Below are 16,143 nucleotides of genomic sequence, written 5' to 3' on the forward strand. Positions count from 1 at the left end.
TTCATCTATACAATGGAATACTACATGGCAATGAGAAAGAATGAAATCTGGCCATGTGTAGCAACATGGATGGAAGCTTGAGGGTGTTATGCTGAGAGAAATAAGTCAGGCAGAGAAGGACAGATACCATATGTTTGCACATATAGGTGGATTAGGAGGAACTTAACGGAGGACAATGGGGGAGAAGAAAGGGAAAAATAGTTGGGGAGAGGGAGGGAGGCAAACCATGAGAAACTCTTGAATGATGACAACAAACTGAGGGCCGAGGAGGGTGGGGAAGAGGGGAAGGGAGGTGATGGGCATGGAGGAGGGCACTTGTTGGGATGAGCATTGGATGTTATATGGAAACCAACTTGACAATAAACTATTTAAGAAAAAAAAAGTTAACTCTAATTTTGTTCTCTTTTGAGTGAACGATCAGTTTGGAAGCTCAAGATGTAATTATTCTTTGCTCTGTACTTCTTAAATAGCCAAAGGCAAGATGCTGCCAATCTCAATTATATCAGTGGGAACTGAAAATAAAGTTTCCTCCAGGTCATCTGAGTTGAGGCGTCATCCCACCTTGCCTGGTGGACTTATCTTCCTCTTTCCTTTGCACAGTTTTTGCTCCCTTTTTCAGTATTATTTTTAACTCTCTTGCCCTTTGAGTGTTTTTATTGACATCTGGCCACAAACCCTTTTAGGAAGCAGGCAGTTATAAATCACCCACAGAGAAATCAATAAAAACCAGTTCAATCCATAGTAACACTGATCTGTCCCCAGATAACCAGCATCCTGTAGGCTCAGCAGTAATACCCATGGGGTATCTACAAGAAGGGTGAAGGGCAAGGGGGCACTACATTCTGAGAAAAGGGGTGAGCTGCCAGCTCCCAGAAGCTCAAGGAAGGGACGGACTTGGCTTCCATCCACACACTTCTCATCCAGCCTCAGGGGAGAGCTCTGTGTTTCCATTTCATCCGGCTCAGATTTTTCCAACCACATCAGTGGCATTTTCTTATCTTCTGAGGATCTGCTTCAGAGCTAAAGTATCTTCTTCGAGCCTCAAGAAAGGGCAGGAGGAATGAATTGTTGTATTTGCAGAGAGAGTATGTTACTGTAGTACAGAGGAATGGAAGAAGAAAGAAACTCTATCAAGCTGTCTGTTGTCAGGCCTCTGCTCTTGGTCACTGTGAACTGGGGGAGGTCATCCCCCTGGCCAGAACTCCAGGGAGTCAAAAGTCTGAAAGTCATTGTACAGAAGCTGAAAGCTAGGCCCAGAGAGAGGCACCACTGGCCCAAGGTCATAGAGTGGTTTCATAACCAGCTCACAAAGAAATGGCCCCATTGCTTTGAAATCCTAGTTCTATTCCAAGAGGAGCTTTGCTCAGAAAATGCAAATTCATGAGGATTCAAAACTTAAAAAAATGTAAATCTACAGAGAAAAAATATCAGTTCATTTATTAAAAACGGGTATATCAAATTGCCCATTGTAAGGACTATGAGTGTCATAAGACCTTTTGTAACAATCATTTATGACCTCTTAGAAAATGGGACTATGCCAACCTTTGGAAGAGAATTTACTAGAAGGGGTTTTTCCTGTTGTTGTTGTTTTTTTTTTTTTTTTTCCATCAGTGAAAATATTCCAACTGCAAGGCCCAAGGTGCCGGGGTCAGGTGGTAGGAGGTAGTGAGACTGTGTGTGGTACACTGAAGGCAGGCCCTCCCCAAACCAGGAACACAGAATCAGGGCTGCAGTGAACATCTGAGATCCCCTGAATGCCTGATTTTACTTCTTAGTTGTCCCTAGTTTCTCTAAGCTGTGTATCTCTATTACTTCAATCCTTGTGCTATAGGAAGTCTTACCCCCTTTCCTCTTAGGGGCTTTTCTGGAGATGTGTGCATTCATTTATTTAAAAACTTTTTAAAACATTTCTTCACTTTTGAGAGACAGAGAGACAGAATGTGAGCAGGGGAGGGTCAGAGAGAGAGGGAGACCCAGACTCCAAAGCAGGCTCCAGGCTCTGAGCTATGAGCACAGAGCCCCACACAGGGCTTGAACTCACAACACAAGATCATGACCTGAACCAAAGTCAGATGCTTAATCAACTGAGCCATCCAGGTGCCCCTGGAGATGAATGCATTTAAACTGGGTTAAGGAATTATCTGGTTCAGTTCAACATTTGTCAAACACTAATTATGTATCAAGTGTGCTAATACAAAGATGAGAAAGGCTGGGTTTTGAAGGGTAAATAAGAGTCTGCCATGAAAACCACTGAGCTACTGTCAGCTAAGTGGGAAAGACCAAACTGCAAACAAATAACTCCAATTATGTTAGGGCAGGGTTGGCAAAGTTTTCCTGTAAAAAGCCAAGTAGTAAATATTTTAGGCTTTTTGAGACAGATAGAGTCTGTCTCAGATACTCAACTCTGTGTTTGTAGTGCAAAAACAGACATAGGCAATATGTAAGTGAATGATTGTAGCTATGTTCCAATAAAACTTTATTTATATAAAAGTAGTCAGTTGGTCAGATTTGGTTCACAGGTCACTGTTTGCTGAACCTTATGTTAGAGGAACGTCATAATAATATGCAAAACAAATAATAACGACAGTAATAATAATAAAAGCTACCATTCTGATAGCTTACTCTGCTAGAAACCCTATACCAGGCACTGTCTATACAATTCACATATATTTGCATACTTCTTTTTTATAACAATTTGTGAGGATACTGAGATTCAACTGTCAAAGCCACAGAGTTAGGAAGTGACAAACACAAGATAAAACTCAACCCAGTTTGGTTCTACAGTCTGTGTTCCCAAATAAGCAACTTAAAACTCTGAAAAGGAATGGGCAGAAGGAGTTAATCTGGTGAGGATTGTAAAGTTCTGGTTTTGGAATTGTCTGGTTCCTAAAGGTTGAGTGGAGTCTTACATGGAGGCAGATGGGAGAGAGAGGCCTTTGAGGCAAAGAGTAGCACACAGGTTTGAAAGCACGTGGAATATTCTGGGAACAGTGGTTATTAGGTGATGTTGGGGTGTGGGATACCTTGGTGGTAGAGGCTAGAGAAGAAACAAGAGAAGTTGGTAGCTCAGAGGAGGGAGTCTGGCATACATGTCAAAAACCCTGGACTTTATCTATGAACCAGGGCTTTTCCAGCTCTAGTCTTCTGGATCTTCTGGATACACTGCACCAGACTCCCTTGAGGGACTGTTTGCCTTACAGATTCCTGGGCCCTGTCCCCAGATATTTTGATTCAGTAGATCTGGGATGGAACCAGGAGTATGCATTTTATCAAGCATCTCAGATGATTCTAGTGAGCATTCTCAGATTTGGGAATCCATGCATGGAGAGCCACTGAAATGTTTTAGTCAAGGGAGACATATAACCAAAATTGCTTTAGAAAGTCCACTTCCACTTAGAACATGGATTATTTACCAGAAGAATAAACTTTCCCAGAGGTCCATTTCTAGTTAGTTATCAGCTTCTCTCATCTGGAAATGCAGATGAGAAATTCCAGAAGTTTCTACATTTCCACAGGCTTTTAAAGAATGACTCAGCTTAAACCCTAGATTGAACTCTATACTGTTGACCAAATAGTTAATTTAAGGAGAGACAGTATACAAATAACAAATTGCAATTTAACAAAATATATTTGAATCTGATGTTAAGGACAATACCCTCTCCATGATGAATCAACTGATGAATTGTTAGCCAGGAAAATGTCTTCTGGTCCTCTGGGCCCATGTCAATGTTTCTTTTGTGATGATAGTGGTTGACAACACTGATGCTAGGTTCTGTATTGCCCTAGAAGCCTCAGCATGGTGTAATGAATAGACCACTGGGCTTGGAGTCCGACTACCCTGAGCTCAAATCCTGTTTATGGTGCTTAGTAATTGTGATGCCTGGAGCAAATCACTTATCCCTTCTGAGCTTCAGTTTTCAGACCTGCAAAATGAGAATAATCATTCCCAGCTCTCATTGTAAGGACTGAATAAGATGAAGGATATAGAGTCAGAGCACCTGGTGCAATAAATATTGGTTCTCTTCTGCAGATGCCTCAAAATTGTTTTTATGCACTTCCCTTCTCTCCATTGTGGATGACAACTCCCTGGAGAGAAATCTTCTATGGTTACTTCTTGTTTCATACTATTAAGTAGCCACTGTTGCACAAACCTGTTTAAGGAGGAACATGCTGAAATTCATGTGCTTCAAGCCACCAGAGTTTGCTGTTGAGAGAGCCATTCCCAAGCTCTTGCCTTTGCTTTCCTCACCACCATTTCACATCACTGTTTACCATAGTCTGTTGTCAAGTGGTGTCTAAAGATTCAAATCCTGTGGTTATTGGCATAGATTTGGATGCCAGAGGAACTGCTCCCTTTACTTTAGCACATGGCTTTAGCACATGGCTTCTTGTGGCCACATCCTCTGTCCAAGTTCTGAGTTGACCAAACTGCAAATGAGTTTCAGTTCAGATTCCCTTAATGACAAAAAGGCCTTGTCCCAGATCCACAACTGTCCCCTGACTCCTCCACTCATCTCAGTGGGCAAGGTGTGGACTTCTTCCTTGTCCTGCAAACTGGAGTTCTCACCCCAAACTGTGGGGTTGAGGTTCACAAGGGTGAACAAGCCTGGCAAGCCTGGGTGGCAAGCCTATTCACATAGCCTCACATTGCCCAGGTCTTGCAGCCTGCTTTCCTGGGGACAGTCAACAGTGAGATCCCACCCAACTCTGAACTGAGGAATAGGTGGAGTGAGCTCCTGATGATCTGGAAGGAAGCAACAATGCTTGAAAATCATTTGAAGGTTGAAATTTGACTCAATAAATAAGTTTATGTTTACCAGGTTATCTTTTAGGTAGGAGTAAGGAGGTTGGTCAAACCCAGTTCCTCCTCTGAAGCCTGAGTATATATTTAAATGTACAGGTGTATATTGGAAGGAAGGATAGGAGCAGGCACTGGAGCAGTGGAGATTCAGAAGCCTGGGCTGGGATTTCTGGGAGAATGCTAATTCCATCAATATGGGCACGGAATGCAGAAGGAGAAGCAGGTTCTGAGGAAAGGGGCAAGGTGATGTTTAGTTAGAGAATAACTTAGGACAAGCTCATTTGCTCTAGAACGGAGTATTCCAGCTCAGACTCTCATGTAGGCAGCAGAGCAGTGAGGTGAGAGAAGCTTTGGTGTTCAGAAAGACCTTGTACAGCCTACTTTACAAAGGCTTAGCTGTTTGTACCTGTAGGAGTTGTTCTTTATTGCAAGTACCAAAAAGCCAGCACAAGGCAGATTAAGCAAAAAGGGTATTCATTGGTCCTTAAAACATAAAAGGCCAGAGATACCAGGCATAGCTCCATCAGGGCCTTAGCTGACAGCCTCAGGGCCTAGTTTCTAGCTCCTTGCTATCCTCTCACATTGATTCCATTCTTAGACAATAAGGATCCCGTTTTCACCGTCTTACATTTAAGATCTGCGGTTTAGAATCTCTTCCCCAGCAAAACTTTACTGTGTCTCATTGGCTCTGGGTAGGTCACATGCTTGCCCTTGAGCCAACCAGTGTAACTGAAGGGATGTGATGTAAAGACGCCCAAAGGAAGCCTCTGGCCCTGGGGTTAGACCCTGCACCTCTGATTGATGATTGCTCTGCATAGGCAACATGGACCCCAAACTCATGGGGTAGAAAGTGGGGCTCAGGCTGGCAAATTAGCCCAATCCTCTACTGCAGAGATGGGAAAACTAAAGCCTCAGTGGTAAAGGAATCCTGTCACACAGGTGGTTGGTGCCACAGTCTTCTCTTCCCTCCCCCAGAAAGCCCTTGTCACTGAGTCTTTGCAGTCCTTTCTTTCACTTCCTGAAGACATACTAGGCCAGACTGTGCACTGAAGCCTAGCACCAGGGTTTTAGACCTATTTCCACAGCTTCTGAGAGCTGGGATTCCCAAAATGGAGAGAAACAGGGGGTGGGGTCTTGAGCTGGGGCGCTCCATCCCAGCAGGGAAGAGCTATCTCTCCTTTTTGTCTCAGATAATGCAGCTGCTTCTTATCTACTCCAGAGGATGCTGTGAGAACGACTCAATTCTGTGCTGTAGCCACAGTTGTCCTTGTTGGCCCTGAGGTAGGGCTGTGATCTGGAACAATCAAGATTCCCCATAAAGAAAACTCTCCCAATATTCTTGTTCTGTCTCTGCTGAGACTGGAGAAGAACAAGAATGGGTCCTCTCTTGTGAAGGGCTAAAAACTCCATTTTGGGTACAGTAGACCCAGGTTTTAGTCCTGACTATGTTTCCTGACTGTGATCTAGAGCAAGTCACTTTACCTCTCTGAGGCATGGTTTCCCCATCTGTAAAATGGAGATATACCTTCCTCTGGAGTGAAGAGTGTTTCAAGAACCTATATATATATATATAGGCTATATATATATTGTGCTGGGTATGTAATAGGCCATATGAAAAGTGAGGTTTGATTCTTAGAGTATTTGCTTTCATTTTTTTAATCTATTTTTTTTTCTTTCATAGCTTATTGTCAAGTTAGATTCTATATAACACCCAGTGCTCATCCCAACAGGTGCCCTCCTCCGTGCCCATCATCCCCCTTCCCCTCTCCCCCACCCCCATCAGCCCTCAGTTTGTTCTCAGTATTCAAGAGTCTCTCATGGTTTGCAGTATTTGCTTTAAAGGATGGATCTACCAGGCATTGAGCAATTGCTCTGGACCCATGCTATGTTTCCACAGCTTTGGGACACAAAAGAACGTTCCATGCTGTCAGGCTTGGCAGATACAATTAATGTACAGGAAACAGAGACCATTGTGTGGCAGATGGGGGTAACTGCACAGTGCTATCACATACCAGAGAGCACGCAGTATCCTGGAGAGGTCAGGGAAGGCTTCCTGGGAAGGCTGCCTGAAGGACACCCCTCAGAGCCCAGGGCCTAGCATAGTAAGGAGTTGTCCACTAAACATTTGTTGAGTGAATGAATGGTTTAGGCAGGCACTGTGAAGGCCACCTTTTCCTTTGGACTTTCCCAAACCAGTTCCTACATTTAGACCTCTTTGGTCACTTTCCAAAACAAAGGTGGCAAGTGGGGGTGGGAGGGTGGGGAGGAGAGGGTGAAGTAGGAGGGAGGAAATAGCAAAGAGAAGACTGTCATACTGGGGACTGGATGCCCACTTTATCTATCTATCTATCTATCTATCTATCTATCTATCTATCTATCCAGCCAGCCCACCCGCCCGCCAGCCAGCCAGCCATCTATTTAGGTTGGGGTTAGGGTTATTGCTCAGTCAAGAAAGAAGTTTTTTTTTTATTGTTATTTGGAACAAAGTTCCCAAGGTGATACTGTTTTCTGATGCTGGCTTTTCAGACAGGTTGCTCCTGGGTGATCCTTGACACATTTTATGTCTTTGACAAAATGCAACTTGTCTTTATCCATTTATCCTCATCCTGAGGAATGAATGTCTTCAGACACAGAAACCAGAAGATCCAAGGACAAGGTTAGCTGAGACGTGGCCCCACTTTTGGCTTCTGAGAGAGTCCATGTGTGCAGTGTGGGCAGGACTAGCTGTTGCCAAGGTCGCATCAAAGCCCATCAAACTGGCTCAATTCCTCTGGCCTACTTCCTGAAATCAGAGACCATGGTTTCCAAAGGCCTGCCTCACAGGAATGGGAGATTCCAGATGCTAGATTCCGGGACCCCCAACATCAGAGTCTGTCCCCTAGTCAGAGCAGAAGTTGAGCCAGGTTTGGCTTCAGAGGCTATGGCTGCTCTGCAAACCCTCATGACTCAACTCTTTTGGTGGAGGTAGGGGAGGTGGTTCCAGGAGTGCACTGCAGCAGACACTAGGGTGATGGCACGTTTGAGCATGTGTCACCGCTGGCCATTTGGAGAATGCTTTGGCTAGTTTTCTTTTTCTTTCTTTCTTTTTCTTTTTCTTTTTACAAATAGTTTATTGTCAAATTGGTTTCCATATAACACCCAGTGCTCATCCCCACAAGTGCCCTCCTCCATGCCCATCCCCCCACCCCCCCACATCCATCAGTCCTCAGTTTGTTTCTCAGCATTCAAGAGTCTCTCATGGTTTGCCTCTCTCCCTTTCCCCCACCATATCCCTCCTTGTTCTCCCCCATGGTCCTCAGTTAAATTCCTCCTAATCCTCCTATACGTGCAAACATATGATATTTGTCCTTCTCTGCCTGACTTATTTCGCTAAGCATAACACCCTCAAGGTCCATCCATATTGCTACAAATTGACTTTAGCTAGGTTTCAAAGCGGAACTGGAAGGGCCAGTGGGCTACTCTGTGGCTCCCTGCTGGATTTAAGTTAAAGCTGAAAGTCCCATTGATAAGTCACTTTGCAAAATATTCATGGGTGATCAAACAGAGACATGTAAGTGGCAGAGGAGGAGGCCCTGCTCTTTGTGAGGTTTCAGTTGGTAGAATGTTATGTGGTAAATCTGCACACCTATGTGTTAGAGAAGACAGGAAACCCATTTACATCATCGAGAGAAAAACTCAGCTGTTAACCTGGGCAAGCTCAGTACAGACAGGGCAGGTGAGGCCATCCACCTGCATATGCAGCAGCCCAGATGACATGTGCTCATGTCATTTAAGTAAAAGGAAAATGGGGCCTTGTCTTCCCCACTTCTCATAGGAGGAACTTCAAGCCATGATAGGCCACAAGTGAAGTCAGCCATGGAGGGGTCACTTGGCTTCCTAGGTCTTCGTCAAAAATCAGGGCTTGAACTCTTCACTTCCCTGTTTCATAGAGTCTGTGACACATTTTCACCTACTCTCTCACTTATTCATTCATTTCTTCATCTATTCAAGAAATCCTGAGAGATAAATTATACACTGGTTCTGTCATCAAGGAGCCCACTGTTTAGGACATGATTCTTATTAAAGTGTGGCTGAGAACGGGGAAGAGTGGGGTTGGAGGGGGACAGTGTGCATAATAGGTGGGCCTCACTAGAGTTCATTGGAGGACAATGGAGGATGCTTCTAACATACTGGACATTTATGCACTATTAGTTAATAGAAATTTGTTGGGGAATGGGTAGCAAAAAAGCTGAGAACTGGTACAGTAAACAAATGATTACAAGACAAAGCAAAGATCCATAAGGCAAGGGAGAACACAGGACTGTCAGAGCCCAGACAAAGTCAGGGCAGGTTTTCTGGTAGAAGTGACATATGAACTGAGTATCAAATGATGAACGAGATTTAACCAGGGAATTCTAGACAGGAAAGTCCACAGGCAGGCCCAGAGCCTCAACTAGCACATGCTATAATGAGGACCAATAATGCCTAAGTAGTCCATGATCATTAGGCATAAACTGTCCTTTCTAAGTAATTTTTCAGGACACCAAAAAGATTCTTTCTTCCTTTAGCAACTCCATCATTTATGATGCAAGTAAGTCATGTTCACTGTGGGAAAAAATACATATATAAATATTTTTAAAGTGTTCAATTAATTTTATTCATAATTCCATTTGAAAAGAACCACTTTTAACATTTGAGTCTTTAACCTTCTGTACTTCCCTCCCTTAAGGATGGCTATAATCTATCTACTTCTATTTCACGCAAATGTATATAATTTAAAAATGAAAGTAGAATCATACCACCTATTTTTTCTCCTCAATCAATATATTATGAACAAAAATAATTATGTTTAAAGTGTCAAACTGTATGCATTATAATCATCTTGGATAGAAATGTTCTGAAAAGGCACTTGGTCTCCTGTCTTTTCCAGGGAGCCAACATCAGAGAATGCCCGCCAGCTGTGGGCTGGGCTGTCAATTGGGGCTGAGCTCAGATGACTAGGAAGGTGTCTAGGAAAACATGCCTAGGCTGACTGGCTTCAGGTTCTGTGCCAAGCTGAGAGCTTGTATCTACTTTTCAAATGTGGCTGCTTCCTTCCCGCTGTTGGTTGTCTGTTCATGCTGCTTTTATTTTTTCTTAAATAGTTATATTGTCAAGTTGGTTTCCATATGACACCCAGTGCTCATCCCAACAAGTCTCTCCTCCATGTCCATCTCCCCCCTTCCCCCTCCCCCATCCCCTTCAGCCCTCAGTTTGTTCTCAGCATTCAAGAGTCTCTCATGAATTGCCTCCCTCCCTCTCCCTAACTATTTTTCCCCTTCTCTTCCCCCATGGCCTTCCATTAAGTTCCTCCTAATCCACCTATATGTGCAAACATATAGTATCTGTCCTTCTCTGTCTGACTTATTTCTCTCAGCATAACACTCTCAAGTTTCCATCCATGTTGCTACACATGGCCAGATTTCATTCTTTCTCATTGCCATGTAGTATTCCATTGTATAGATGAACCACATCTTCTTGATCCATTCGTCAGTTGATGGACACTTAGGCTCTTTCCATGTTTTGGCTATTGTTGAGAGTGCTGCTATGAACATTGGGGTACATGGGGTACAGCATGGGGTACATGGGGTACAGCAGTGCTACTGCTGGGTCATAGGGGAGTTCCATTGTTAATTTTTTGAGGAACCTCCACACTGTTTTCCAGAGGGGCTGTACCAGTTTACATTCCCACCAACAGTGTAGGAGGGTGCCCGTTTCTCCACATCCTCGCCAGCATCTAGAGTCTCCTGATTTGTTCATTTTAGCCACTCCACCAGCATGAGGTGGTATCTCAGTGTGGTTCTGATTTGTATTTCCCTGATGATGAGGGATACTGAGCATCATTTCATGTGTCTGTTGGCCATCTGGATGTCCTCTTTGGAGAAGTGTCTGTTCATGTCTTCTGCCCATTTCTTCACTGGATTATTTGTTTTCTGGGTGTGGAGTTTGGTGAGTTCCTTAAAGATTTTGGATACTAGCTCTTTCTCTGATATGTCATTTGCAACTATCTCTTTCCATTCCGTCAGTTGCCTGTTAGTTTTATTGATTGTTTCCTTTGCCGAGTAGCACATCATTTTATAGTGTTTCCTCCACATTAGAATGAAATCATCTCAAGAGTATAGATAACAATAAAATGTAGTAAAATAATTAGGATGTGATTACTGTGGGTGTTGATTTCTTTTGTTTTAAATGTAACTTAATTCTTTATTAGCAATTATCACACCTTGGATAAACCTCATTGGCTATGATACTACCACTGCACAAAGCTGTAATTCAAATTTTAATGTCTATGTTTAACAACCAGCTCACAACATTCTTGACAATTAGCATACTACTGGAGAAACTCCAAGGAAGTACAAGTTGGAAGAACTACAAATCTACCTCCTTGTCAGACAGCCTGAAAGACTCCCCAAGGTCACACATCTGGGAGGGCAGAGCTGGGCCCAGGACCTAGGAGAAGGCTCTTAGTCCTCCATTCTTCCCGATGGCCCCTCAATGACCTGGCCAGCCACATGGACCCAGGGAAAAGCAATTGGTCATTGACCCCAGGATGATGATTCATGTCACCCTGGAGTAAGTGTCTCAGGGAAGAGGCTGCTGGGCGGCCCGGAACAAAGAGAGTAGGGCAATATTTATTTCTGTTAGGAGCTAAATGGGAGGCTCAGATACTTCTCTGCTGTTCCCATTGCCTTTGAACTGCCTCTGATTGAGCAATTGCACATATTTCCAAGAAGAGAAAATTTTTTCAAGTGGACTTATTTTTAAAAAAAGAATTGCTGAAGTGAACAAGCTGGAAAGGAAACCTGGGGAAATGTTTTGGCTTGCTTCCTGTCATGGCTGAGGGGCAGGGTGGTGTGGAGGGAGGTCTGGGCCTAGCATGACCATTTTTCAGGGGACCTAGAACTTGGATCCCAGGCTTTTCAGGGTTTCTCTAACCTTCTTCCTTCAAAGTGGCAATCAAGGTCCAAGGAGCTTCCCGAGGGTCAGGGAGTTAGAGTGAGGAGGGTAACCTGGTGCCTGACACCATTTGCCCTGGACCATTTGACAAGATGTCTAGCGTGCTTTCTGAAAGTCCTTGGTTAGTAGGTGACCTCTGAATCAGCCTTCTCAAGGGACCTTCAAGTCTGGCAACTTTTTGCTGCTGGCTGCACAGAAATGATTATGGAATATGCCCCCTGACCTCACCTGTGCATCCCTGGGATGAGAAATGTCTTCTGAGGATATCTGAAGGTCTTGTCAATTAAGCCATTCCAGACAGCTGTTTCCTCTCTTTGGGGTCTTTTCCCCAGGGTTCTGTCTGAGAAACGGGGTGTAAGACCTTTCTGCTCTTAGAGTTCAGGACTTTCCCCCCAGACCTCTCCAAGGAAGCAGGGCACAGGCTCTTTTCTAGTGACTCACCAGTTTATATTCTCATCACTTCTACTTGGCCTCTCCTGTCTCTCCCTTGTCCCATAATCTTTTACTAGTCCTGGGTGTGTGTGTGTGGGAGGGGGTGACTTATCCTCATTTAGGATGCTTTTCCCAAATCTTTTTTCTGTACCCTGAGCCCTCTTGTTTCCCCAGTTGCTAGCCCTTCCGCACAATAAGGCAGAGACAAACTCCATTTTCTCTACCCCTTGCTGCTACACCACTCCCTAAGGCAATGGGTGCCTAATGGCCTCCATGGTTGGATGAAGGGAAGGGCAATGGGGATAAAGGAGCTGTGAGGGGATGTGAGGGATTAGTTACTATTTGTAGTTATCTTGTGTGTCCCCTACTGCAGCCCCTGGCTGAACATGGTGGGTGCTGACTCTTGCTCTCTTTTTATTGGGGCTGGGCCAGCCTCTTCTTCCAGATGTGGCCCTGGCACTGGTCTGAGAAAAAGCTGGCTCACTCCCAGGGCTGGAATAGGTTCTAAATCAGGGGAAGAAGGCACCCCAAGACAATAGAACCTGTAAGAGATCATCAAGTCTGGAGAGCATGGCCAGAGAGTGTAGACCCCAGGGGGTGTTGGAAAGTGCTCAGGACCAGCCCGCCCAAAGCACCACTAGGCTACAGCCCCTATGGTCACAGCCCCTGGACCAGGGGAATTGTGTTGAGGGCAAGTCATTGGGAAGTCCCTTCCAGTCCCTCATCTTCCCCTTGCTGTTGCTTCTTCCTTCTGCCCTTCTATTCTCCACCCTTGCTCCCCTGGGACTGACCACAGGACAGACCTGGGATGACCACAAAACAGATTTGGGGTAACCACACCACAGATCAATGGCTGACTACAATGTAGACCTGGGACTGACTATAGCATAGACCTGCAACTGACCATGGTATAGACCTGGGATGGTCACAGTACTGTACCCTCTCTCTAACCCCACTGTCTGAAGCAACTGGCTGCCCAACAGCAGAGTGAATGTCAGCAAGTGTAAATGTCAGAGTGCATAGCCCCTGATGGGTTTAATTCCATTTATGTTGGACGATCTTTTATCTACTTGTTTGTACAGAGAAACCCTGGCCAGGCCAGACCAGGAATATGTCTCCTTTACCCACAGGAGACAAAACTGGAACTCAAGCTATCCAGGATGAACAGCAGACTATCTGGGCCTGGTTGGATTTTGATGATGCCATGGCTCAGAGAATTCAGCTGCTCTATTCAGAGAGTGGGAAAGGAACCCACTAGTACATACTATGTGACAGTATTTTGCATGTATTTCCTAATTTAATCTTTACAAAAACCCTAAAATGATCTCCATTTTACAGATGGAAGAAACAGAGGCTAGGGGAGACTAATCCAGCAAGGAAAAGGCAGAAGGGAATTAGAATCCAATCTGCCAGGTTCCAAAGCTTTCGTGCATCATCCCAAGGTTAGGAAGCAGGATGGTTTTCTCCTGAAGTGAGCCTTGCTCAGGCTTGCCTGTGGGATCCAAGACCAAGCTCTGCAGTTGGCCAGGCCCAGGGAGCCACAGAAGTGCCTCTCAGCACTTTAAGCTGATCTATGGTGCCCCAGATTTTCCAAGTGTATCCAGGACTGTCCTCAGGTGAGAACAGGTACCAGGGAGCACCCTTTCTCTCCCATGAGAGTGACCACAACAAGGACGCATTTCCTTATCATTTGCCAAAAGCAAGCCCTTCAAAACTAGAGGCAGAAAGCTGATGTCTGTAGCAGGATCTGGGGAATAGGGGTTTGTGGATCTCCTCTGACTATCCCTCATCCACAAGTATGGCTTTGATTAAGGCCTTGCCCTGGTCTGGGCCTGTAAGATGGGAGCAGGAGGCAGGACTGGCTGATCTCCAGTGGCCCTCCCTGTCATCCTCTGAATTTGCAGAGGGACTGAGAGACATGCGTGTGCAGTCACCCCAAACAATTCCCTTCATCAAATTCTTCATCTAGAGATAGACCAGTGGTATTAATAGCAACCTAATCTCTTTCAAATTCTTTGTGTTGCTAAAATGAAAGCAAAAATTCAAAGCTGGAAGAACAAAAAAAACCTCCCTTCTGAGAATTCTGAGTCACTCCAGAAAGGTCAGTGGAGTCTGGGTTAACCCGTTTTTTCCCAGAAGGGCCTCTGGCTCTTCCCTGGACACCCAAAGATTAATAGAGAAAATGTGAGAGCCACTCAGCTTGTAGATTTGTGCTCCTGGGACACTGTGGTTCAGAGAGGGGTTTGGTTTCTTCTGGGCTGGTCATAAAGCTTTGAGAGAGGCATCCATGTGGCCAGTGTGAGAGGCCACTGCTTGCCAAGAACACTACCCATGAGCTGGCAGGTTTGCCGAGCTGGGGACTAGGGAGTCAGACAGACCTGTGGCTGACTTCTGGCACTGCTTTTCATGGGTTTCCTGACTTTGGGTAAGTCTTGGGGGTCCTGTTTTCCTCATTTGTAAATTGGGACTAATCATAATGTTAATAGTAGCAGAACTTCTGTGGTTTCTGTAAAGGCTTTTGCTAAATCATGACTCCTGAGGATGCGTGCATTAACATGGGCAGCTCCCAAAGGAAGCCAGAGCCTCTCCCTCTGGCTGAGGCGTATAGGATGGAGGTATTCTGCCAGCTGTGAATGGGCATGCCTATGTTTATATGGCCACTCTGTCAGAGAAGTCCTCTCCTGCCCTCTCCCTATAGCCCATGGGGTCCTACAGTGGCTTTTCCAGGGGCAGAGACTGTGCAGTTAATCCAACAAGGGTGAGACTTCCTGGAGTGAAAGGTTCAAAGGACAAACTAATGGACAGTTTTATGAATGGAAGTCAGAAGGAGTGTGGGTGAATGGATGGCCTGACAGACAGATGGATGGGGGAATGGGTGGATTTGTCACCCTATAGTGAGGGTCCTGCAACCTCAAACTGTGGGCCCACCTTTTTGCCCTCATAAGACCCCTGGTCTGATATGCTGCTGCTTGCTTTGCCCCACCCCACCACCACTGGTGTCCTTGCTGGGAATGCACGCTCCAGTTTTCTGAGGGGCAGCTTCCTATGCTGGGTTCTGCTGCAGTTCCGCGGAACTCCCAGCTAAGGAGGTGGAGGAGAGGAGGGGAGAGATGATGGGCCTTGGGGTCAGACTAGCTTGTGTTAATCCTCAGCCTGATGCTTATTAGCTGCGGGATCCTGAGCAAATTACCAAACCCCTCTGATCCTTTGTTCCTTAATATGTAAAGCGGAAATAATAAAACCCATCTCACAGGCTTTAAAATAGATAGCACTTGAAATGCACCCAGCATGGTACTCAACTCAGTAGGCAAACTAGAAATATCTAATGAATGAGAGAATGAAGGAATGTATACTAGTTTGCTTTCTTTCATGAGCATGGCCAGGGGCAGATAAAATATTTAAATATGGATTAGAAACTTCTGACCTTTTCAATTCCACAAATGATTGGATAGTTATCCCAGCAGAGGCTTAAAAATTGGTACCAGGTACAAAGGTTACTGGATCCAGTTAAGTTGTTTCCCTTCTTTGCACCTCAGTTTTCCTTCCTGTAAAATGGGCCAAGCTATATACTTAAGCACTGGCTGGGGACAGAATGAGTAGAATCCAAAGAGCTGACTGGCTCCTGACAATGATATATCTAACACTTTACTTTACTAGGATAAAGAGGTAGTAAGAAGGGCCCTGAAAATCAGTTAAAGAAGGAACAGCTCAGAGACCAAACATAACTAAATATTTTTTCCTTTTATGGGTCGGTGCTCTAGATCACCATATCCTGCAGATTATATCCTTAACTTTGCTGTGATGGATGTAAAGTCTGTGTGCCCACAAGCTCCAGCAGAACCCAGATGTCACCCTGGGGGAGGGACTCTGCTTTTACCTTGCTATTTTAAGCAGCAAGTTTATAATAACGGATGGGAGAGAAAGCGAACAGGGCA

General features: G+C 44.9%; 1 non-coding gene across 1 annotated transcript; it reads right to left on the bottom strand.

Moving 5' to 3' along the window:
- Nucleotides 1–10,944: 10,944 nt before the first annotated feature.
- On the bottom strand, nt 10,945–11,087 carry LOC120237540. Its single transcript, XR_005529978.1, has one exon. It is a non-coding gene; the product is annotated as a U4 spliceosomal RNA (small nuclear RNA).
- Between the last annotated feature and the right edge of the window lie 5,056 nt (nt 11,088–16,143).

Source organism: Hyaena hyaena, unplaced genomic scaffold (genome assembly GCF_003009895.1).
Source record: "Hyaena hyaena isolate Hyena2069 unplaced genomic scaffold, ASM300989v1 scaffold_183, whole genome shotgun sequence".
NCBI classification, from domain to species: Eukaryota; Metazoa; Chordata; class Mammalia; order Carnivora; family Hyaenidae; genus Hyaena; species Hyaena hyaena.